At 44.5% G+C, this 26,019-nt stretch overlaps 1 long non-coding RNA gene across 2 annotated transcripts in view; it reads right to left on the reverse strand.

The window, feature by feature from the left end:
- Positions 1-205: 205 nt before the first annotated feature.
- The window catches only part of LOC143679187 (uncharacterized), a 63,464-nt gene continuing 37,650 nt past the window's right edge, over positions 206-26,019 (reverse strand). Inside the window, exon 3 of one of the 2 annotated variants that reach the window (XR_013173579.1) lies at positions 206-530. This is a non-coding gene — a long non-coding RNA (uncharacterized LOC143679187). Of the gene's footprint in view, positions 531-15,423; positions 16,491-26,019 lie in introns of those variants that run through there. The other variant, XR_013173580.1, reaches the window with a different exon arrangement.

Raw genomic sequence — 26,019 nt, forward strand, 5'->3', positions numbered from 1 at the left:
ATTTTTCAAATTTCCTTGTGTTTTCATCTTTGATGTATGAATTACTTAGAAGTGCATTATTATTTTTTTTTTTTACATGAGCAGGCACCGGAAATCAAACCCAGGTCTCCGACATAGCAGGTGAGTATTCTGCCCCTGAGCGACCGTTGCACCCCTGTGTTACTTAATTTTAAGAACGAGAATCCCATCACCTCATTTCCTTTTCTTTTTTTTTAATTCCCTGTGCTGCTGTGTGGAGAATAAACTATAGGGACCAAGATTAAGGTGAGGAGGCAGTTACAAAGACTGTTGCTCATTCAGGCAAGAAGAAATGACAGCTTGGGTGAGGGTGGGGTAGAGGGGACAGCTACTCAAGAGGATGAAATTGTTGCCACTCAATCAGTCAATCAAGCAAGAAACCAGAAACTGACTGATATTAGCTTTCCCATCTCTGGGCAGGCACATCTCGGAGGCAGGGAGCCACATAGGTACTTCTCCAAGAGAAGGCTCAACGAGTAGGTGACATCCTAAATTTCCAAGCTCAGTGGTTTCTAAGTAAGGAAACAAGAAACACAGTGAATTTTAATCATGCAGCAACCAAACTGGTATTCAAAATGTTATTTCATTTTAAGAACACTTTTTTCTCCAAGAATTTTATGTTTGTTTGTCCTAAAGAAATAATCACCATAGAGAATCCAGGGGTCTGCTGCAGTTGGCAGCGCCTGTTCTTTTAGTGTATGCCTGCTGTCTGTGCAGACACACGTGGTCATTGGTGGGAAAACAGATGGAGGCATCAGTGGTGAGAGATACCAATTTGTATTCCTGTGCTCATGTTCAGAAGTCTTGATTTTTCTAAGTGTATCTGAATCTCTGGCTTGTTTTAATTATGTGCATACAGTTCTAAGTGATGCATAATATCAAGCATGACCAAGAATGGAAATATTTCTTTGTGGAATTCTAAAAATCTTGATTGCTGCAAGGAAAAGACCTATAAGAAGGCACAGAAGAGATTCCTGTAATTTCAACCATCCCCAAAATGGAATACTCTTAATGTTATGACCTATTTGCCCCATGCTATGAGTCATAGCCATGCACCCCCAAAATACAGAAATCAGACAGAATGTGATAGAACAGAGCACAGAAAGCAGCAAGCAGGACCCAGAAGTATTTTTCATATCTGGAAAGGGTCTGTTTATTCAAAATGATGCTTCAGGCACAAGAAAACGAAGAGGATAGCCATGACCCAGTGACTTCCCCAAACTGCAGGTTGTGGCTCAGCCTCCCAACCCAGCCTGCAGAAGCCAGCCAGCCAGACTCCATGTGTTTAGCGCTAACCAGGCCTGGTGGTGGGGCAGGCCCCAGGCCAACAAGTCAGCAGGATGCTATTAGCTACTCTCAAAGTCTTGGGCAACTGCTTCCTCCAGAGTGCAGCCAGCAGAAGTTCTGAGGCCCAGAGCCCTCCTGCTGCCTTGTGGGTTTGGAGGTAGAAAATGCTGCTTTTCTCCCTGGGAGTTGGAAGACGGTGGGTGGTCAGCTTTGGCCCAGGGTCCTGGTTTACCAGGAAATCCTCATTCCTTCTGGGTCACTGAGTCACTGTGTTGGAGTCACTAGACATACAGGAACTTAAACAGTCTGAGTCCAGCCTATGCCCTCAGGTAAGGTGTCCTGGACCAGTTCTTATCTTGGCCTGTTGGGATTGCCTCCATGGCTGGGGATGCACTGCCCCCTGCAGATCAGCCTGGTGGCCTCCCAAGAAGGTGGCTTTGAGAGCACACAAGCTAGCCTGGACTTCGAAGTCACTGTCAGTGTTTTGCTCAACTTTTCCTGTGGTGGAGACTTTTCCCCCACTTCTATTCTCTCTCTTCATACCCTTTGATGACCTGCCATGAGACCATGACTGGGGAGCTGAAGATATGTGTCATCCAGCAGGAGTCTTAGACTAAGGACCAGAACTCCTAAGGATAGGGAGCCCCAAGAGGCACCCAGTACCTAAACCCCCACTGCACTTTCCCCAGCAAGATTCCCTCAAGCCATGTGCCAGTGTCTCCAAGTCAGAGACTGTGCTCCACGCTGGTGGAATGGGAATCCTGCAGACACCCACTTCAGCTCTATTTCTGGAGTGTAGACACCAGGTCTGCCTTATTAAAGTATACATTACCCCCAGGGGTGTCAGGCACAAGTTTGCTACCTCATAGAAACCTAGAAACACTCCATCATTCTGTGGTCCAGCAATCTGCACACCTACTGAAATGATGATGTTAGCCCAGCATGTGCCATCTCAGGTACTGTTTGGATTTAATAAAAATGATCAATTTGTTCTGAGGCAATTGATGCTGATGTGCGATCCTCCCCGATAACTGGGAAGCCATTCCTTCAAGAATCCATTCTAGAATCTCCACAGGTCACGATGAGCTCACTGGCCGTAGTCTCGGGACATCTGAAGATGATTAATAGTTTCTAATACATGCCATCATTCCACTGTAGAGCCGAACATCTCACCAGGAATCTGTCCTTCACTGTGGTTTGGTGAAAGTTCTCAGGAAATCACTCTGGAGATGCACAGGAGTCAGCACACACCGCGGCTCGCGACTCCTGGGGTAGAGCTCAGACTGCTCTTCTGGCCTCTGAATAAAGGTTTGTCTATAATGGTAGTGATATTTACCATGACTTTTTTTACAAGAGGGAAAATTTAGAAACAATCAAAATGTTCAGTAATGGATGTCTTGTTAACTAAACTAAGAAACAATATGAATAATTTAAAAAGGTGTTTTGAAAAAATTTTATGATGGCCTGATTCAAACTGTATATTCAAATATCTCAATTCTGTTTAAAAAGAATGTAACACACCATTATATGCACATAAATTATTTCTAGATAACGGAATTACTGTTTGTTTTTACTTTTTGACATTTCAAGGGTTCTTCTTTTAATATCATATTTTAAATTATCTTTTAATTCATTTCATAGTTTTACAATGCTTCAGAATTATTAAGGTTATATCAAAGTGGACTTGAGCCCAATAGCTCTTCTTATTAAAAACCACATGAAAGAGCTAAAAAGTTTGAAAGTGATTACTTTGGAGCAGGGAAGATGGAGATGAGGCCAGGAACCACTGCTCTTGTTAAAAGCCTTTTTACACTATTGAAGCTTTCAAGTGACACGTGTGTATTATATCTGTGAACAATACATTTAATGTTAAATTAAAATTAAAAATGCTTTCTGGAAATAATTTTGCTTTAAGTGGGAAAGAAGAAAGGCTCCCCAGGGACATTAGCATTTTAATAAAGTATCATAAAGGATAAATGGAAATTTCATTTAAAGACTTGTTTTGTGCACCTGTGGGTACCCGACACTGCATGGAGTCCTGCCCAGGTGGAAATGGGAGAAAAGTGCATTAGCACCTTGAGAACCCCACAGTGTAGCATCCAGTGTGGACAGAGCCCCAGTTGTTCCCATGACCATGGCCATGTAACCATGCGATTGGGTTCAAGGGAGGAGCGAGCATGTGGTGGGACTTCAGGAAATTGCCATGGCAGGAACTGTCCTTGAGGTCAAAGGGAACCATCATGGCTTGAGATGCAGCAGAGGCTGAACAGCCTGGAAGCAGGCAGGGGCAAGGTGGGACCCAGGGGTGGCACAGGCCATGCCCGAGGGGCCTGGAGAGGTGCTGCAGTGGGCAGGGCTGGTGTCACCCAGGAACTGGCCTTCAGTCTGAGGGGACTGCAGCAGGGAATGGCCTCACCAAAGAGCTGCAATTTTTGTCTCCTTGTGCCTGGGTGTTCTAGTTTGCTAACTGCCAGGATGCAACACACCAGAGATGGATTGGCTTTCAATAAAAGGTGATTTATTTAGTTAATGTATAGTTCTTCAGAGGAAAGGCAGTTAAATTTCAACTGAGATTCTTTCTTATGTGGGAAGGCACAGGGCAATCTTTGCTGGCCTTCTCTCTAGGCCTCTGGGTTCCAGCAACTTTCCCCAGGGTGATTACTTTCTGCATCTCCAAAGGCTTGGGCTGAGCTGTGAGTCCTGGGATGAGGTATGCTGAGCTGTTTGGGCTGCGCTATATTGGGCTCTCTCCTTTAAGCATCCGGCTAATTAAATCAAACATCATTCATGGCAGCAGGCACACCTCCTAGCCAACTGCAGAGATAATCAGCAACAGATGAGGTTCACATGCCATTGGCTCATGTCCACAGCAACAGAACTAGGCATCTTCACCTAGCCAAGTTGATGCCTGAATCTAACTGCCACTTGGGAGTGTCACCAGACAGTCCAACAATGTGACTTTGGCCAGTGGTGTCAGTTCCAACCTCCAGAGGAACAGGCCACTACAGTACTTGGATAGCCTCCAGGGGGGGCAAGAGCCAAAGGCCAGCCCTGTGGGCAACAGGTAAGTGAGCTTCAGTGACAAGTCTGGACCCAAAGCTGGGTGTGCATCCCAGGTTGGCAGCCATCTCTTGTTGTCTCAGCTTCTTGAAGGGAGGTTCCACATTGGAACCCTCTCAGACCCTATCCCAACCTTCCCTTCCCTTGGCTGATTTTAATCTGTGACCTTTTCCCTAATGAACCAGGAGCATAAGAGCTTCCAAGGAGCTCTGTGAGTCCTGCCAGCAAACTAGCAAAACTGGGGGTGTGCTGGGACCATTGCGTTGGTTTGGAGCTGTTGTGCACCTTTTCATCCTTTCCTGCAGGACAGATCTGTTGTGGGTAGGACCTTTTCATTAGGTTGTTTCCCTGGAGATGTGACCCACCAGTGCAAGATAGGTTTTCATCCTTTACCTGAGCCCTTTACAAGAGGATAAAAGGCAGAAGCAACAAGAGAGAATACAGAAAGAGAAAAACACCCAGAGATGCTTGGAGAGAACTTAGAGACAAAGAGAACCAGGAGATATAGCTATGTGCCTTCCCATGTGACAAAGGAACCCCAGATGCCAGCAGCCTTTCCTCAGAGAAGGTATTTTCCTCTTGATGCCTTCATTTGGACATTTTTATGGCCTTCAAACTGTAAATTTGTTAACTAATAAATCTCCATTGTAAAAGCCAACCCAATGGTATATTGCATTGTGGCAGTTTTTGCAAGCCAAAATAATTTTAAAAAACTCCTAAGTCTTATGGAGACTGTGCCTTCTCACTTGCCATTTGGGAACTCTTTGCAGAGGCATTAAATGTTTTTGAACCAGGAATAGCATGTCGAGAGTTGTGCATGGAAATGTTGGCCTGGCAGCATCCACAAGAAAAAGAAAGAGGACACATCAGAAAAGAAGTGGGAAGGCTCAAGCAGAGGTAGAAAAAGTCTAAGCTTGTGGAGACAGGTACCCTGAAATCAACCACGCCTCACAGATTTCTAGTTTAAATGATACTTCTTGAGCACCTGTTTTCTACCAAAAGTGCCCAATGGACTCAGACATGCTGAAGCAGAGACCATGAAAGTCAGATGTTTTCAGCTGTCATTTCTGACCAGGATAAGTTAATGGATTTGGTCTGAGATCATGGAGTGAACAGAAGAAGTTAGAAGGGGGTGTTCACTTGTATGCTGCCATCTGACAGAAATAACTGATCATTTCTCCTTTGTCACAGCCCCAGAACCTACATGATATTTCTAAAGATATGATAAAGGGTTTAGAAGACCTAAGTGTACTTTTTGCCTAGAAAACGTTGAAATTATCAAGAGCTGTTTTCAGCATTCCAAATAGCACTTCTTTTCAGTGTTAGAAAAAACATCCTCTGACTTATCCTTTTCTTTGTATGCCAAGAAAAGAATAAAAAGCTTGGAGAAAGTTTTCATCATTCATTGTAATTTATTAACAATGAACGAAATAATCAAGGTGCATAATCTCTGTGACTAAAACAGTATGTCAATTTATATGCTTAGAAACATGATCACCAGTGTTCATTCTTCTCTATCACAAGCCCTTTAATTTTCTGACAGCTTACTGCATAACGAGTTCAGAGCTGGTCACCTTTAGACAACCTGGATGATCTCATCCATTTGTACTCTGTGATTTGTTCCTAAGCAAACCACCAAAACCACCAGCTCGCCAGGCTGCCCTGACTCCACCCGAGGCATCAGGGCCTTAGCCTTCCTGATGTGCAGCTGGAGACCCACCTGCTCCTGCACTCAGTTGTGAGGCTGCATGCTGGGGACCTGCCTGCACCTGCACTCACCTGTGGGAGCTGCTCTGGGGATACACCTGCACCTGCACTCACCTGTGGGAGCTGCTGGGGACCCACCTGCACCTGTGCTCACCTGTGGGAGCTGCTGGGGACCCTGCCTGCACCTGTGCTCACCTGTGGGAGTTGATGGGGACCCACCTACACCTGAACTCACCTATGGGGATTGTGCTGGGGACCTGTGTGCACCTGTGCTCACCTGCTCCCACTCCCCTCCCCCTGCTAAATTCCATTTCTGGGATAAGTGCCCTCCATGACCCACTTGGTTCTGGGCCATCCCCAGATTGACTGACCTACAAGGGCAGAGTGCACCCCACAGGTGGTGACCACAGACATCCAATTCCATTACTGAACTTCCAATGCACAGTCCCACCTGGGACCAGAGGCCCACACCTGCCTGCCAGTGGACGGGGCTGTGATTGTTCCTGGAAGCTGAGAAATGACACCAGATGGGCAACACTTCTTCATAACCATGAAGAGTGTGGCAATAAAATACCTTCAGGAGGAGATGCAAAAGAGGGAAAATTACACCGACACAATGACAGTGCACTGGAAGAAGGGGTGAAATTTTCATTTTATCTTGTTTAATGATTCAGGTGAATTCCACAAGTAAATTGAAGTTTTTATACATTTTATTTTAAAATCTCCAAATCTAGCTAATGAGCTGAATGCTTTACTTTTCATTAAGGTGGTGTAGCTTTGGGTAAAATCAGTCAACATAAAAATAAAATGTTTCTCAAATGGATTCTATGTGTATATCATTGAAACATATCATTGGATGATATTGAAGAGTAAGAAGAAAATTTGGTTAAATGTTTCCTTTTCTGCTGGCTTTTTAGGAAAAGACACCAAGGTTCTCTTTCCCAGCTGGGGAGCCCATTAGTGGGGTGATGGAGCTGAGGATAGAATCAGCTATAGTATATGTGTCTCATCTGTTCGCATCAGCCCTGGGGACCCAGTTGCCCCAAGAAGATTCCAAAATGTACTGGGTGGCACAAAGTTGCTGAGTGGCTCTCACACACCCATGGCCCTGGCTTGCAGAGGGCCAAGGGGCAGGAGAGCAGAGACATTCACCTTTCTGCAGGTAGCTGGCAGGAGAGGCCAGAAGACACAGCTCGGCTCTACACATGGAGAATGTAGCAGTGGGAACAAATGCTAATAACCTCCTAGAATATTGCCGTGTCCTAGCAGAAACTTCAGCAACAAATGATTTCCAGAATCTTTAAAATTAATAATGTAAAAGGCACTACAGAGTTATGACAAAGCAGGACACAAAAGCACATATGAAGAATGGTCTCAATTTTGTGATTTATATATATATATATATATATATATATATATATATATATATATATATATATAGAGAGAGAGAGAGAGAGAGAGAGAGAGAGAGAGAGAGACTGAAAGGAAGTGTACCAAATTTTACAGTGCTTTTCCCTAGAATATGGGACTAATGGTTGTGATGGTAGGTTCTGGTGTCAGCTTGGCCAGGTGATGTGTCCAGTTATCTGGTCAGATAAGCACTGGCCTGACCATTGCTGTAAGGATATTGCGTGGTGGTTGATAAACCAGAAGGCTTGTGTATGAAGTCATCAGTCAGTTGATTGCCTCTGTGGCTGATTACATCTTCGATCAACTAAGGAGTGTCTCCCACAATGAGATAATCTGAGCAGTTGAAGGCTTTTAAGAAGAAGAGAGACTCTTTCACTGCTTCCTAAGCCAGCGAGCCTCTCCTGTGGAGTTCGTCCAGACTTCACAGCCTGCCATGTGAGTTTTGGACTCTTCCATCCCCACGGTTGCATGAGACATCTTTATAAACTGCATATGTACAGATGCCCTCTGTTGGTTCTGTTTCTCTAGAGAACCCTGACTAGCACAATGGTGATATTTGTTCCTTTCCTGATATTTTCTGAATGCATTAAGTATTTTACAGTAAATATAGCTGTTATGATTAATATTATGAAATACAATTAATGTTACAAAAAAGAAAATAGTATTATGGGTTCTTGCTATTTAATTTAATCCCACAGTTAATACACTTAGAAAGCAAGCAATGAGTGTGCAGCACATCAGACTTCCCAAGGCTTTAGTGTGGCATCTCTGGACTTTGCCTGCCCATCCAGATGCTGTCACATAAAGCAGACAAGATGCATGGTGAATGCTGGGCCTGTAGCATGAGCTTCCTTCCCAGTTGTCAAGGGTGTGGGAAGAGGCCCCTCAATAAAACACTTCACTTAAATGGTACATGTTTCATTAAACCAAATATTCAATGTAGTGGTAGAGATATTTTTTATATATTACTCAAGTTAGAATACAATATTAGGATGACTTGAATAATAGGAAATATTTTTAAATATTTAGTGGAATGATAAAATTTCATCAGTGTACTCCTGTCTCTGGAAGGAATTTCTCTAGTAGGCATGGTCTAGAACAATCGAAGAGTCCCATTAATTTTAGCTGCAAGTGCAGCACACTCTGGCTGGAGTGATTTGTGACATCTTTACTGAAGACAGAACATGGGAGAAGGTCATTTCGTTAAGTTTGTGGTAGGTTAGCCTGCAGGACACCTTCAGGGAAGGGGCGGCAGTGAGGCAGGCTTAAGAAGGGACCCAATCTCAGCTCTGAGAGGAAGTGAGGGGCTCTGGAATCATCATCCAAGGGCCCTCCTGGGATGTCCCTATCTGCAGCTCCTCCCACACCCCAGGGGACAGAGGTCCTGGGCAGGAGTAGGTCCCTGGCTGCCCTCTGGCCCACATCAGAGCATTTGCCATTGGGTCTACTAAAATGCCCCGGGTTCTGGGTCTTGGCCAAGAGCTGGCCCTGTGGACCCCACAGACTGCTGGGGCCTGGCCAAGGCAGGGAGGGGCAAGCCAGGTGCCTGGACAAGCCTCTGACCCTGCCTTCTCCTTCCGCATTGAAACCAAAGCGAGGTTGTCCCAAAGGAGAGAAAACAGAGAGGGTCAGCTGTGCCCCCCAGGAGGCAAGGAAACCCCCTTGCCTGGGATGTGAAGACTGCTGGAGTTACAGACACTCAGAGAGTGCATGTTCTCTCCATACTCAGAAATGGAGAAACTCAGCCACAGGGCCTGCCCATCACTCAAAACAAGAAAACATCCTTCCCAACAGCTATTGAGATCCAATCTTGTGTTTAAATATCAGAAAGAGTTTCCTTATCCACACGCTGCTAACTTATGAACTGGGAGGCCCCAAGCCCTAGCAGAAAATTTGCATCATAATGGTTCCTTTGCCCTCATCTAAGGTGGAAAGTTTATTACAGACAGAAGTGGTTTCACAGGCATCCTCAGGTTAACACTTCCAGAGACAGAGACTCAAAACACAGCAAATTTTGATGAAGATGACCCCTGTCCACCTGAAGTTGTTTCACATTTAGGACATCAGAGCACATGCCCTCTGAAAGAGATGTTGTTAAAACCAAGTACATTTCAGGTGAAATGAAAAAGTACTCAGATTCCAGCCCAATTTGGAAGGTCAGCTTCTCCAAGCAACCTTCCATTTCTTCTGGTCTTCTTTGGTCAACTTTCATCTACATTCCTAAATAAATGTTTCAGGGAAATAAAATTATTAATCCTCACTGAGAAACAGTAACTGCTTCAAATATATCACTCATTTCACTTAAATAAGTTAATGAAATCTTAACCTTTTCAGCTGTAATACTCAGTGTTCTAGGATATTGCTGCTCTGCTTTTACATAGACATGAAAGGATTATTTATTTTTGGCCAAGTCTCTCTGTACCTTAGCATCTTTGTGACTTGTCTCTTTGCCTTAGCGATAACTTATAGGTATGCTTTCAGCTGTGCACCTCTTCAGCTAGCTTAGTCTATAACAGTATAGACTGTTTCTATACTGACCAACCATATTGAATTGGAATTGAAAATTTTGCTTTACCCTAACGGACTGCCTAATATATTGGCCATGTTAATCCCTGCTTCCTATATAACTTGAAATATACAAATCAAAACCTCATATTTATTCCCAATTACAGCTAAATATTTTTATCTCACTCCACCATGGGTCAATAAATTTTCCTATTTGTATAACTGTTTTCCATTAAACAGGCATATATTGCAGGATCAACACTTTCATCTTCAGACAAGATTTTTCTTAAGCAACTCAAGGGCTTCACCTGTTTGGTGTCAGGGTCAGTGCTGGTGTATATTAAGTTCTTAATAAACGTTCATAACTGATCAATAGCCCTTAGGACATAACAGTTATACAGCTGCCAAAAGCAAGTGCTATATTTATTGTCTTAAGAACAATTTATTTCAGTAAAACTGAAAAGAGAATAAACATAAGCAGTAAATTGACAACATATGTTGTAGTCACCATTTAACCTAAAACTTTTGAAAAATCAAAACATGGAAATTATCAAAACTTTAATGATTTATTTAACTCATGAATAGCAATGCTTCTACTTAATGTGTCATTGCCCACCATGTTTATCCCAGCTTTTCTTTTACTGTGGTAAAGTACTCATAAGATAAAATTTACCATTAACTCCTGTAAAGTTGCTTCTGGTATAGTCACAATGCTCTGCAACCATTGTCCCTGCCTATTCCAGATCATTCTCAGCTCCCTAAAAGGAAATCCCCACAGCCCCTAGAAGTCACTCCCCATTCCCTCCCCCCACACAGTCCCTGCACCCCTAATCTTCTTTCTCTCTGTGTGGATTTGTCTGTTCTCCCATCAGTGGGATCATCCAGCTTCTTTGAGCACATGTGCTTATCCAAGTCCCTCACAGCGAAGTTCTTGATTTGACTTCCTCTGTGAACTAGAGACTCCCTGGCTTCTGATGTGTAATGCAAAACTTTTTGTCTTTTCTTCAAGGGGACTTCAGATACCACCAAAGCCCAGGAGATTGGCTCATCTGAGGCATTGGCAGCATTGCAGTGGCTCTGCACTTAGAGCTGCTAGAATGCTTAACAGGCTGCAAAGGCATAGAACAATAAGCTGGTTACCATCCCAGGTGACAAAAACTCCAAGGGCAGGGTGGTTCCAGAAAAGCTCAGCATTTCATGGGTTTCTTGTGACTCTCAGTTCTGCCATCCTCTGCCAAGCTTCTTCCCCAACCAGTGGTTGCCAGGAGGCAGCAACTCCAAGTCATTCCCTCACTGATGCTTGTTCAGAGGCAGGAAAGGATTGTCTTCCTTATGCATCACTTCTTAATAGGGCAGGAAAACCTGTCTTGGAAGTGTCCCCACAGATTCAATCTCATGTCTCCTTTACTGCAGTTCTATCACAGCTCTGACCTGTGCAGGGAGTGAGCAGCAGAGTGGCTCTGCAGGTCAGCACTCAAGCCTGGGACTTGATAAGACTCCCCAGTCCCAGCCAGAAAAGATGGCCACACTGTAGGGTTTCTTAGAAAGGAGGCCCAGGGGAATGGAAAGATTCTGCTAAGATGTCATGCTGGCTCTTAAATCAATTGCTTTCCCACCCTACTATTCAGAATGGTTTCCTAGGTTGGGCAGCATACGGCATAAAGCCTGAGTAACTTGGCATTAAAAGGAATGTTCATGACTGAACTATCAAAACTCAAGTGTCCTTAAGCATGATTAAAAGAAAATAATGGGCATCTTAGTTGGCAGAAAGAACAGAGTTGCTATATGGTGAGGAAGACATCTAGTCAAGGGAATATTCTGCAAAGGTCCCAGATTTGCTTTCATTCACACTGAAGCTTCCTGTGCACTGGGTTCTTTACTTATAGATCAGGGTTACTCTGGCAGGTCCTATCAATCAGTCACAATTGGACTGACTTCCTTCCCCCACAGAAGTAGCTACTTTCTTCAGGGACTAGACTAAATCCACTAGTTGGTGTCAGGTTGATGAAGCCTTACTGAACCAATAAACTCAGAAGGTCATCAATTATGGAGATAGCTGAAGAGGGAGAGCCAGGGTCACTATCCGGCTAAAGAAGGGAACAGAGCCCCCCCAAATGGGTTCTGTCCTCTTCCTCCCCATCCTGTGGGAAGAGGAAAACCTGACACCTGAGGAGTCCACTAGGCTAGAGAATAAAGAAACTTGAGTCCTGCTGACAGTGGGAAGCTGGCTTCAGGAAGTTGCACCAGCACCCCCGGGACTCACCCTGCAGCCTGGGAAGGGCGTGCACAGTTGGTGTTTGTTCTTAGGGAAAACAATTTGTAGAAAGTGGAAAAGAGTTTGTTGGTCAACTTTGGCCAGCTTGGTCAGCAGCAAGTTCAGGGAGAAAGTAATTCATAATTATCTCTCTCCTACTCAAGCCCAAGGCAACTGGGGGGAGTAGACTTCCTCCTGAAACTGGAAGGTGGGTAGTTAACGTGACAATTTGTGGAGTGCTCATCAGCAAACTTCAGCTTGCAGATGGTTGTGGGAAAAGAGCCTCGTTCTCATCAGAGATGTTTTTCCTGGGCTGCCTTCTGTGGCCATTACATATCAGCATTAGCACGGAGCCATTGTCACCCACTTGGAACAAGAATAACAAAAATTGTGTAGACTGCCCTTTGGAATCAGAGCTTCTGGCACCTTGACAGCTGTCCATTGCATTTCTTTATCACTAGGTTTTAAACCTCACATATTTCCCAGAACAGAGGAGAATTTAAAAAGACCAGTAACTGCTTAAGAGCCACAATCTTCAGGGGAGAATGCAAATTTTTATTTTAAACTTAAAAGAGAGAAGTAGCAAAGGGAAGGAATTCCTGTAGGTTTCTGGTGACCAACTGTACACAAAAAGAGAAGCAGTTTGGCTACTAAAAGAATTGTAGCCAACAAGGAAACTATCAATTTATTCAATTATACTGCTTATCAGTGCACTTTCTGCATTTTATTGCTTTTTAAAAATAAGCTTCCAGAGGTCCTCTGTGTGCCAATGGTTGCTTGAAAATCACGCAGTGATTCCAGCATTACTGACATGCTCAGGTGCCCTCAGAGCCAGTCATCCCCAAGGAAACCAATCTTTTTGCTTTGCATCTGTATTGCATTGAAGGCATCAAAAAGATTCTCCAGCTAGTATGTTTTTTTCACTAGCCTAGTTCTGAATGTCATTTTTTCCAAAAGATACTTTAAAGGGCCAGTATTTGACCCAAAGGGAGTGTTGGTTTGCGTCATCTTTGAGGCTCTTTTTAAATGAGCATCATAAAGCTGTTGGGTCCCTGGAGGAGCCAGAATGGAGATGCGGCATTACATTGTGAATGGATGGTCTTGTATATTTGTTTAGGAAAAACTGACTTCAGAGCTATGCTGTGCCATCATTCAGTCACCTTGAGTGGCTCACTGCTGCTGAAACCTCTCTCACTGCTACCCATGTCCAGCAGCAAGCCAAAGTCAGTCCTGGCATGTTGGTGACTGTGATACGGTGCTTTGTATCAGCATGTCCTTGGCTTGCTTGTGAGTGTCTTTACATCCACAGGCACTTGCCAATGCTGTCAACTGTGCACTAGCAGCTGGGATAGGACCTCCAAGCCTGCTGTCCTTGAGCAGGCAGGTAGAACCCAGGGCCACATCTGGTGTGTCCCCAGCCCTCCAGTGCCCACAGACCCACTGGACCCACTGGACGTGGGGACCCCATGCCTGGCTCGCACAGGAGATCTAACTTGTTAAGTTTTTACATGACTTTGGATACAGCTCCCTCTGGAACTGTCTGCTTGCCTGTTTTGCATTGAGCAGAGCTAGAAAACCAGAATCTAATACATTGGTCAGATCTCTCTCTCTCTCTCTCTCTCTCTCTCTCTCCTTCTCTCTCTTTCTGTTTCAGCCCCCGCATCTCCCGTGGCACCAACGCACTTCTCTGCATGTGCTGTGCCTTGTGGGCATGGCCTACCCCCCTAGGGACTGTCCAGTTTGGAGTGTGGAGGCTTGGGGGTGGAGGGGGTGGCCTGCAACCCATCTGCAGCCAGACATCCTGGCCGTCCTGCCCATTTCCCATTACCGCCGAACATGGCATAGGCCTTGCTGGCCCAAAACGTGGAGGGAAGGCAGCATTGCTCTAAGGCCTGAGTGGGAGCTGGTCAGTGGCAGGGCCCTGCAGGCACACAGCAGCTGGACAAGAAACAGGGAGAGTGCAGGGCAGACTGAACCTGGGGCAGGGGCTTCGCTGGGGTGTAGGAGCACACCCAATGCTCTGCAGAGCTGGCCCTGATGTGGCCTCCCTTTGCATACCTGCTGCATTTTCATCTCCCAGGAAACCCAGAACCCCACAGACACAAGGCCCACACCACCGGGCCCTGACCCCACCCCGTGGTGATGAGAGGGTGGGCCCAAATCTGAGAACCAGACTTTCACCTTGTCCCAAAGCTTCAGGGGGTGTGCAGGAGAGGGGAGTGCAAACACGTGCCTGCTGGTGAGCAAGTATGCATGGGCGTGGAAGGGACATTGCCACCCACCCTCCCTGTGTCTTTCAGTCCTCCCCTTGCCTTTGCCCTTTCCTCCCCTGTACTCCCCCTTCCAGACTCCTGTTCTGTTAGTGGTGGGTCCTTGTAGAGGCAGAGGGGAGGGAACCATGGTAGAGGGCTGCCCTCAGGGAACAAAATGGTACCTGCAAAACCATGGGCCTTTTGACACTTTCCAGAGAACAATTCTAGGAAAGCTTCTTTATGCTATCCTGCTAAAAGAGTGCTCGTACCATGACCCCCACTGCTGTTACTCCTGCTGGTACTGATGTTACCACTAGTGCCATTGCTCCTGCAGGTACTGACAGTACCCCTACTGATATTACTCCTGCTGGTACTGATGTTACCACCCACTACTGTTACTCCTGCTGGTACTGACATTACCACCACTGTGATTTCTCCTGTTGCTACTGACATCACTCCTGCCAGTACTGATGTTACCCCTCACTGCTGTTACTTCTACTGGTACTGATGTTACCACCCTACTGCTGATACTCTTGCTGGTACTGACATTACTCCCACAGCTGTTACTCCTGCCAGTACTGACATTATCCCCCACTGCTGTTACTCCTGTTGGTACTAATGTTAACTCCCTGCCGATATTCTTGCCAGTACTGATGTCACCAACACTGCTGTTATGCCTACTGGTAGTGACGTTACCACTACTGCTGTTGCTACTGCTTTTACTGACATTACCACCATTGCTGTTACTCTTGTCAATATGGCTACCATTTCTACCACTGCTGTTATTGTTGTGGCTATCTACTGTTACTGATGTTGCTACTATTACTACTAGTACCATCACTACTACTGGTACCACTGTTACTACTACCATGGCTACTGACTGCCATCCTTATAATTTACTTTTTAAAATGTTTTTATTGTGGAATATATATACAAAAAAAGCAATACTTTTCAAAGTACATTTTAACAAGTAGTTACACAATAGATTTCAAAGTTTGATGTGGTTTCAGTCCCACATTTTCAGGTTTTTCTAGCTACTCCAAAACACTGGAAGCTAGAAGAATAGCATTATAGTGGTTCAGCAGGCATACTCATTTGTTAAATCCTGTCTTCTGTTATGCCTCTTCCTTCTCCTTTGATCCTTCTCCCAGTCTACAGGGGTCTTTGGACAATGCCCATTCTAACTTTTTCATGTTGAAAAGGGGTGTCACAATATAGGACAGCACCATGGGGTTGACAAGGCTTTATGGATTAAAAAGGGGAGAAGAAACATAACAAAATAAGGGAAAGATCAAATGAAGTTGAGAAGCTGTTCTGGAGGTTACTTTTATGGAAGCTTCAGCTAGACACTGCTAATTGCCATGGTTTGCCAAACCCCAACCAACATTCCTGGTAACCCTAAAGAACACCTAGTGCATAAACTGAGACTCTACAAACCTCTCACATACTAAGTTTACTTTCCTGAGACTTGTGATCTACTTTTATTTTCTGTTCCAGTCTCTGTGCACATGACCACATGAAATCCACATGCACTCCTAAAGGTAGGTTCTGCCACTGCTCCTGTCTTTCTCACGAGGGTGTGGATGTTCAGAGAACTTAACATGCTGGGTTGCACTCTGATTAGCTGCAGAGCTGGGATTGAGAAATCTGAGTGAGCCTGGAAACTATGAGGCTGCTCAATGCTTTGGGGCCCAGAAGCTGGAGGGATGGACTTCTTTCCTGGGTCCTTGCATGTGATTGCTTCATGGTTGATAGCTTTAAGGATGGCCAAATCCACTTGAGTAAAGCTCTCCTTTGCCTCCTCACTGTCCTCAATCATCTCAAAACCCGTAACCCCTGGGGACTTCTGCAGCCTCTCCCTTCACCTCTGGCCTCATCCTCTGTGTGCAGCTAAAGTTTGGGTGGTGCCTCACAGAAACCTGCTGGAGAGAAGTGCTGCTTATTTGCTTTGCAGGGCTCCATGTGATTTTCTGCCCTCCGTTCCAGACAGTAAGCTCCTAGAAAGCAAAAAGCAGACGTTCAGTCGGCCCAGCCCCTATGCTAGAGGTCCCTGCTTTGAGTCTGAAAAGAAAGCAAGTGGGTGCCGAGTTAGTGCCCAGGAAGTGCCCCTTGCCCAGGAATGAAGCAAAGTCTAAATCGAGACTTGCAGGATGCATCCCTGCGGGCCTGGAACAGGACAGCAGGAGCCCCTGTGCTGGGCTCTGGGCTAAGTGAGCAACATCCAGGGAAGGGCTTGGCTGCTGCAGAAACTGGTAGGCTTCGGGGTAGCTGAATGAGCAGGTGGAGCCAGGGAATGGGGAGATGAGGGGGAAAGCAGGGAGGGCCTGGGCGTGAAAGCTGCACTGTGGAAAGGGCACCATGTCCTGTTCTCCAGGTCTCTGCCTCTTTCCACATGTTGTCAGGCAGTTCTCTGAATACACAGAGGCCCATGTGCTCGTCATAGTTAGATTTCTGAAGGAAGATTAAATTTGTATTTTTTTTCTCAGCTCTAGGTAGAAAGGGCACAGAACTATGCATCCATTCCTATGGAAGAAATCTTCTCAAGGGTCAGGAAAAGCCGGAGAGCCCAGGATATTTGCCCTGGGATGGACATGGCTCATTCGGGAGAGCTGCAGGGTGTGACAGGCAGCACTGAGGGCCTGGGGAGGGCGGGGAGCACTGGGGGCTGGGGGGGTAGCAGTGCAGCCTCCAGGGTTCCCTGTGCTGGGAGCGCTCCCTTCCTTCCTGCACTGGTGGGGTTCAGCACCTCCCAGCCTGTGAGACGTTCTCCAGATAGAGGAAAGAATGCACAGAGCTTAGGCAGGGAACCAGCCACAGCCGAACGCAGCACCACCCACCCCGCCCTGCTCAGCTCCTGTGCCCGCCTTGACCCTGGCCGTGGCTCCGTGAGAACTCGAGGCTCCGCCCCCACCCTGCTCAGGCCCGCCCTCACGCCACATCCAGCTGAACTTCCCTACCTCCGCCCTTGCCCGCGGCGCTCAGGTTCCCTGGTCCCCTGTGAGTGGGGAGTAGGGCTTGGGTCTCACACTCTGAGGACACCCCACACACTTGTGTGTCCTGAGCAGGAGGAAAAGGAGAGAACCTCTCGGTTTTATAAACAAATTATTCACAACTTGCTCTTCTCTTCATTCCAGGTTCTTTGCTCACAGTGACCTCGAAAAGCCTGAGCAGTTCTGTGAAGAAGCCCCACATGGGAGCACACTTACAGCTCACACGCATTCACAACTCATACTCACATCTCATATGCACTCTCACACCTCACATGCACTCTCACACCTCACATGCAATCACACATCACACACACTCACACCTTACACACACATGACCTGGCATCCCCACCGCAGCACTTACTGCTAGCTGAAATGGCCTAGTGGTTTGGTTGGTTATTATGTTGCCCCTGCTTAAAGTAAGCTCCATGATGGCTGGAGTCCTGCCTCCTAGAACAACCTCTGGGAACAAAAGAGGCCACTCAAGAAATGTTGTTTTAAGTAATAGGGGGTAGAAAGGTTAAAATAAATTGAGAGGACTGAAATACTAGTGATCAGTGAAAGGAAGTGGTAAGGGGTATGGTATGTATGATTTTTTTTTCTTTTTCTGGAAAGATGCAAATGTTAAAAAAAAATGCTTATGGTGATAAATACACAACTATGTGATGATACTGTGAGCCATTGATTGTAACCATGTCAAGAATGTATGTCAAGAATATTTGCATGTCAAAAATGTTCGTATGTCTTCATTATTTATAATAGAAATATTTTGAAAATATGGATAAAATAAAAAAAATAATAGGGTAACAAAGATTAAAATAAATTGGGTCAATGAGAAGGAGGGGTAAGGAGTATGTTTTGTATGGGTTTTTCCATTTTTCTTTTTCTTTCTTTTTCTGAAGTGATACAAATATTCTAAAAAATGATCATGGTGGTGAATATACAACTACGTGATATCATGAGCCATTGACTGGACACGAAGTATGAAATGTTAGCATGTTAAGAACTTTTGTATTTGCATGTTGTTTTAGCAATAAAAATATTAAAAAAGAAATGTTGTTTTAATTTGGTAAGTAATTGAGGGCACTTGTGGAAGGAGAGCCCCACCCTTCAGCTCCTTTCTGCCTCTTCCTGTGGCTTCCTGTTCTCTGAGCTCCTCCCAAGCCCCTCAGGACTCTGTGCAGGTTTATCAGCCTCTCGTCCTCCCCTGAAAGTGGGGAGAGCCATGGCCATTTTGGCAGCACCTGTCCCTTGGCAACAGTCTGTGCACAACAGTGCAACTGACCAAAGGTTTCAGGGATGTGAGCTGTGCGATTCCAGCATGCCAAGCTGGCCAGGGCACTTGTGGAGGGTGGACAACTGAAGACCATGGAGAAGCATGGGGTACAGACCAGTGTAGACATGATGCTCCCTGTCCTGCACAGGAGTTGCCTGCAGGAAGCTTTCATGGCCAGAAGCAGGGATTCTCCTGCCTGGCCTGCACTGGCTTCCACTTTAGCTCTCTGCCCATGACCTTCCCAGCCCGTGACCCAACAGAGCAGGACTAGAGAGGCCATAAAAGGGAGCTAAGTGCTGTTACCAAAGGAGGGAAGTCTGCTTTTAAATGTCATTCTTGGCTTGGCATCAACAAGTCTTACTGACTTAAAATGAAAACACAGCAAGACCTTATCATCATGCAGCTATTGGGACAGAAGAGAAACCCCTCTGAGAAGAGAACCAGTGGCAGCACCAGCAGGATCTCTCCAAGAATGGTGATGATGAAATAGAAAAATTAAAGCAGGGTACATTTTGCTTGCCATTTTTAAAACAAAGCTTATTTTGCCCTGTTTTGCTATTTGATTTTTTTTTACCACATGCATATATTACCAGGTAGGAAAAAAAAAAGCTAGAACTTTTGAATCGACCATTTACCTTACTTCCTTTGTTAGTGAGACAGAACACACATGCCAAAAAGGAGGAACGGGGGTGCTCCGATACTGCCAAGGTTGGCCCTGCCCCCACAGTGTGTCAGTGCAGCAGGTCTTCACCCCTTCCCCTGACGCCCCCAGCTTGCAAGCCTCCTGTTTGTGACCCCTGCTTCTCTCATTCCGTGTCCCCTATGCCCTGCACAGCGTGTAATGTTAAAATGTCCATATAAATCTGTTTTTAAAAATTGCACAGATACAAGGAGGGCTCCCAGTTGGAGCAAAGACTCCACCCTCTTGGCCTCATCTGAGTGAGTCAGCAGCATGGCTAAGAGAGTGAGTGAACTCAGGTGTGCACACTGGAATACAGCAGGAACCCTCCTTGTTGCACAGCAGTGGCTGGTTGTGAGTCAGCTGGCAGCACGCTGTGGTAACTCTGCTGTGTCCTGGGCATTGTGCTAGGAGGTGAGGCTGCTGAGGCCCCTATCCTGGCAGAGTTGCTATGCTAGAGTGGAACTGCTACTCCAAAGCAAAAAACTGCTAAAGTAGAAATATGTCCAACATGCCACTGAATCCCTGAAGAAACTGTGCCCTTGAGGATTTTAACAGGCAAAGTATTTACTCATAACTTGGCAGCTCCATGAACCCCTGAAGCCCAGAAATAGAGAAGCCATGGTGACCACAGCCAGGCCAGACAGGAAAGAGGGATGAGGCTGAAAGTCACACCTGGGAACACATGGCTGTACAGGAGGAGAGAGGGAGAGTTCCTGTCACCCCCTGGGGCCACCCCACAGATGCAACTGGTGCTGTATTGCTGTAGGTTTCTGTATCATCCACCACTTTCCTGACCATGCCATGATTTCCACATGTGCAATCATAAAAGCAGGAAAACATTTAATAAGGCAGCCTTACACATGAAGTCTATGTTGTGCCATAAACACACTATAACATTCATGTGTGGCTATTCTGTGGTGATAGCCTTGGTCTCACTGCTGACCTCAAGCACTTAGTGTGTCATCAGGACTCTGCAGAGTTGCCAGGCAGGATCCACCAGCTCATTTCCAGCTTTGCCTCTGAGTAGCCGCGTGATGCTGGACTGGTGCTTGGCCCTATGCCCAGCTCTCACATCAACAAAATGACCCTGGGGCCCCTTCCAGGTCCAAAGTGCTGGGCACCCTCAGGCCCATCCACCAGCCTTGCTTCTTGCCCTGAAAGATGGGCCCATTCAAGAGCAGGGCCAACACCGTCTGGTCACTACGTCTGTCAGCTGCTTACAATAGACTACTCGCCTGCTGTTCCAGGATGCTCCAGATTGCAATCAATAAGACTCTTCAATAACTGACCTATTACAGCTTTTGAAAACTCAAGATTTAGTTGTGAAGAAAGTTAGTATCTCAATCCTAAAGAGCATTTTCTTCATGTGTCCATATCTACTCTTACCAGTCTGAAAATAAAAAAGTTTAATTTAGTCAATCAACCATCTAATTATTTCCTGATTAATATTTAGATATTACTTTAAAGGCTATTTCACCAAATTAAAGTACTTTAAACAAAAACAAGAAAGACAATTGAAAATGATTATTTGTAAAAGACTATGACAAGCAATGAATCAAATACCCTCCCAAATGTATTTCGTGTAGGAAAACTTGCCAAACATGGTAAAAGTAGGAAGATAAGAAGCACCTTTCCTCCTCAGCAAAACCCAGCTCCCAAAAGGGTGTGCGGTCCACATACACTCTTGTTCCCACAGTCTCCCCAAAGGCTCAGAAGTGTGGCCAAGCACTCCCCTGCTCTATTTGTGTTTGCAGCATTGCTGTGACTCCCTTAGATGCTCAGACCAAGTAGGGAGATTCCACAGCCCCTGTGGACTGATGATCTTTTTGCCAAGCTAAAGTCGATTTTCCTCTTCTGCCCTTTAAGGTTTGTTCAGTTTGTCAGGTCTAGTTCCTCCATTCTTAAAGAGAAAAAAAGGACAAAATAGAAATGAAGTTTCAGCAATATTACAGATGTCAATCTTTCTGCAATGAGTTGTTTATGAAGATAATGAATTTTAGAGACCAAGAATGGTAGGAGACAGTGTGGTTGCACTTACTGTTCTCTGAGGACTTTTTGAGAACAATTTATTTTACCTTCTCCAAACTCAGCCAAATAGTCTGGAAAAATGGAAAGACAACTGGTTTATTTTTTATTAATTAAAGAAAACAATAAAAGATATTCTTTGTTTCCTGGACTACAATCTTGGAATGAGAAGTAAAATTTGATTACAAATGTGGGAATCCAAAAGTTCATGGGGAGTAATTTTGTGCTTAAAAATGATTCTGCTATAGTAAATGTTTCAATCTGAAGACCACCTTCTAAGATTGTTCTCAAATAGGTAAAAAGAGAAGTGAAAATTCACCTGGAACATGCATGCAAATAACTGGAAATGCTGCCCCTCATTGTTTAAAATAAATCCTTAGTCCTTGCACAGAAGCTCAATTTCTTGACTGGAAGAGGCCCTGAAAGGATATACTAGAGAACTCTAAAAATGAAGGGACAAAGGAACAGGACCAAATTTTATCAAGACCTAACACCAGTTTACAGAAATATGGGGACATATGTTAAATGACATGAAATGCAATCAGCGAAGTCCAGACTGTGGGACATGTACAGGATAGATGGTTCAGCTTTGCAGTAAATAAAAACCAAGATTAAATAAAAGTATATGGGTGCAGGAACATATGGGTTAAAAGATATTCAGGAGAGGGCAGTGCAACAGTGGCTCAGTGGCAGAATTCTTGCCTGCCATGACAAAGACCCAGGTTCAATTCTTGGTGCCTGCCCATGCGGAAAAAAAAGGGCTATCTAAAAGGGATTTATATTAGGAGATATATTAAAAAATGGAATTTTTGGATTTTAGTTTGGATACTGACAAACAAATTTGTGAAAATATTATGAGACAATTGGGAAAACTTGTATACTGACTGGATATCTTATGATTTTAAAGAATTTTTGTTGATTATCTTAAAATGATAAGGGTTATTGTTGTAAGACTTAAAAGAATCCTTATCTTTTAGACTATGTCCTGAGTGACAACATTTGTTTCTAGTAATCTGGAGGAGAATTACGTGAGGGATGTGTGCACATGATTCCAGAGTGGTCATGAGTAAATTTTTTTTTTTTAAATTGAGTGGTGGAAACAAAATTTCATTATACTACTCACTTTATTGCATATGTTTGAAATTTTGATGAGTGAAAGTTAAAAAATAGCAAGTACAGTGCTGGGAGGGGGGTGCACAACTGGCCCCTCCCACATGGTGGGTGGGTGTATGAAGTGTTGGGATTTCATGGCTCCAGGCCTTAGCATCTATGATTCTGTCTTTTTACAATCTGTCCCTTTCTGTCCAAGCTGGCCATGGTTCTGTTCATACAGATTTTGCAACAAACTATTCAGTTTGCCATGCAGCACACAAGGGTCATAACTACCAGACAATAGGACTTTCCACAAATCCTTCCTGGATAACTTCATCTCCAATCCTGTCTTGTGCTGAAAGGACTGACTGCTTCCATGTTTGGTTAAATCCTCATGTGGGACACTATTCTCTGGGGTTTCACTTTCTAGAAGCCCAGAATTTTACAGACCATCAATTTCTGATTTCTTTCTCAAGATTTCACTTCCCAACATATCCCTTTCCTGTCACATAATAAGATGTAAGGATGAGCCAGTCTGCATTTTCCACATTTAGTATGGAAATCTCTTCAGCTAAGTATTCCAGGTTATCATTTTCAATGTCCTTCTATCAAGCACCAAGACTCAAATTTGTCAAATTCTGTGCTGAAACAGTCACCTTGCTTCCAGTTTGCAATGATACATTCATCATTTCTGTCTAAGGCCTCATCAGGAGTACCCTTAGAGTCCATTTTTCTACCAAGAGTCTCTTCAAAATAATCCGGAACTTCTCTATCAAGCACATCAAAATTCTTCCAGAATCTTCCCCTTATCCATTTAAAATCCATTCCAACATGTTTTGTATTTGTAAACTCAGAAGCACCCCACTTCTCTGGTACCAAAATCCATTTTGGTTTGCTGAAGTTGTTGGAATGCAGTATATCAGAAATGGATTGGCTTTTACAAAGGGGATTCATTAAGTTACAAGTTTACAGTTCTATAGGTATAAAAATGTCCAAACAGGCATTCTGAGAAAGGTACCTTTATTCTGAAGGAAGGCTGATGCTGTCCAAGGTTTCTCTGTCACATGGGAAGGCACATGGCAACATTTGCTCTCTTTCTCTCCTGGTTTCTGGTTTCAAATGGCTCTTTCTGGTTTCTGCTGGAGCATTTTCTTTCTGCATCTCCAAACACCAGTCTCATGGTTTCACCTCTCTGCTCTCTGTGTCGGCTCTGAACTCTCTCTCTCTTTCTCTCCCCCCCTTCCTTCTTTTAAAGACTCCAGTAAATTAATTAAAACCCACCTTGAATGCACAAGGTTACGTATCCATAGAAATAATCTCATCAAAATGTCCCACCCAACAACAGGTCTTTCCTTACAAGACTGGATTAAAAGAACATGGCTTTTCTGTGGTACATAACATTTCCAAACAGCACAGGGTGGGCCACGGTGGCTCAGCAGGCACAGTTATCACCTGTCATGCTGGAGACCCTTGTTCAATTTCTGGTGCCTGCCCATGTGAAAAAACAAAAAAAAACAACGAAAAAAAAAAAACAGCACGGTGTCCTTTCCAGGAAGAGTCTTATATCCTGTATCCCAAAAGCATATTTGCAGGTAATAAACTCTCCCTCATCCAATACTGTGTCCTACATTCCTTTGATTAAGCATCCTTAAAGTCCAGTTCCATGAGCACTTACCCTAACTCCTGTCTACCCTAACTCCTGTTTGTACACAACTCTTTTGGGTATGGTTCTTTTCCTCTCTTATTTTGTCCAGCAAATCACTAGCTGAGCTTTTTTGTGATTTATCCTTAGTTACTGGCCTGGCCACTAAGAGAATGGGTACGAACAGATTACCAAGGGATGCTTTCTGCCTCGTGAAAGAGTGGTCTTAGCTGTATCTTTCCATGAAGTAGAATTTCTTGCTCTTAACACGTAGCCAAGGACCCCTCTGCAGGCTCTGAGGACTCAGAAGATCTAGAGAGTCAAAGTCTTTGCAGGGAAACTACCCAGATTCCCCCTTCCCATCTGTCAGGGTTCCAGGTTTTACCATCCAAGAGGTCTGACAATGGCATAAGAGATTTGCCTTGACTGAACTTTCATCACTTTCTTAAACTGAAGAACTCAGCTCTCAAGTCATGAACTTTGTAGCCTTTTCTTCTTTTCTACTGCAGAAAAATAGACTTATTTGTAAGTTAACTAAAGAGGTCTTCTAGCCTTCACACTTCATTTTCTATTTTTAACTGTCTTCAGGCCAGCCAGTTCCACTGTCTTTGCATACACTTTCTAAAATGCTTTTTATTGTAAAATATAAAATATATACAAAGCAAAGAAAGAAAAAGGCAATAATTTTCAAAGCATACTTCAATAAGCAGTTACAGAACAGAGCTCAGAATTTCTTATGGGCTTAATGTTTCTTATTCCAACATCTTAGATTTTTCCTTCTAGCTGCTCCCAAACACTGGAGTCCAGAAGGAATATTAATATAGTGATTCAGCAGTCATACTCACTTGTTAAATCCCATTTTCTCTGTTATATCTTCTCCTCCTCTTTTAATACTTCTCCCAATCTATAGGAAACTTTGGGGAATGCCTGTTCTGAATTTTTCATGTTGACAAGGGGTGTCCACACTATGGTAAGCCTAGAGAGGCTGGTCCTCCTGAGTTTCAGGATTTATCTAATCTAGAACCATCTGGGAATTATATGTTCCAAGAAGGCAAACCTAGTACATGAAACATTTATAGGGTCTCAGTTTGAGCCCCAAGTGCTCGTATGAGTCAACAGGAGGTGGGAAAAATGGTGGCACAGTAAGGTGTGGAATTTAGTTTGTCCTCTATAGCAGCTAGTAAATATCCAGAAACAATGCAAAACACCTGCTGGAAGAACATTAGTGACAGGACACACAACATACACCAGTCTGGACCAAGTGGAATGGCTGAGTTCCCACACAGAACTGTAAGTCCCCCAAGCCATGGAGGCTGGTGTCCTACCCTCATGGACATAGCAGGTTTGTTCCCCCAGGAGAAGGGAAACATACTTTACTATCAGGAAGGGCTCAACTCAACCAAGTCCAATTGTGAAATTAATTAACAAATTTTGACTACTTAAAACAGGCCCCCAGCACAGATAAACCTGGAATAAGTACTAAAGGATCCAGGACTTTTTGTCCAACCAGAGAGGGGACAGAGCTAACAGAGAAGAAAAAGAGGCTTTTGAGTTGAACATCACAAAGTACTGGAAAAGGACTTAACCCCAAGAAAAGGAGGCACATAGAGCCTGGAGATACATAGAGCCACATACCAACTCAAGCTCTTGATGGACAAACCTGAGGAGCAGGGTTCCAGCTCTGAAAAGGCTTTTTTTACTTTTCTTTTTACTTCTTAAATAGCTCACTAGATAGAACTGGAAGCACTCTGTAAGGGAAATAAATGTAGAAGTGAGACTGAACCATAACCGAGGCAGGCAACTGCATATCATTGACGGTGAC

This window comes from Tamandua tetradactyla, chromosome 4 (assembly GCF_023851605.1).
Source record: "Tamandua tetradactyla isolate mTamTet1 chromosome 4, mTamTet1.pri, whole genome shotgun sequence".
Classification (NCBI taxonomy): Eukaryota; Metazoa; Chordata; class Mammalia; order Pilosa; family Myrmecophagidae; genus Tamandua; species Tamandua tetradactyla.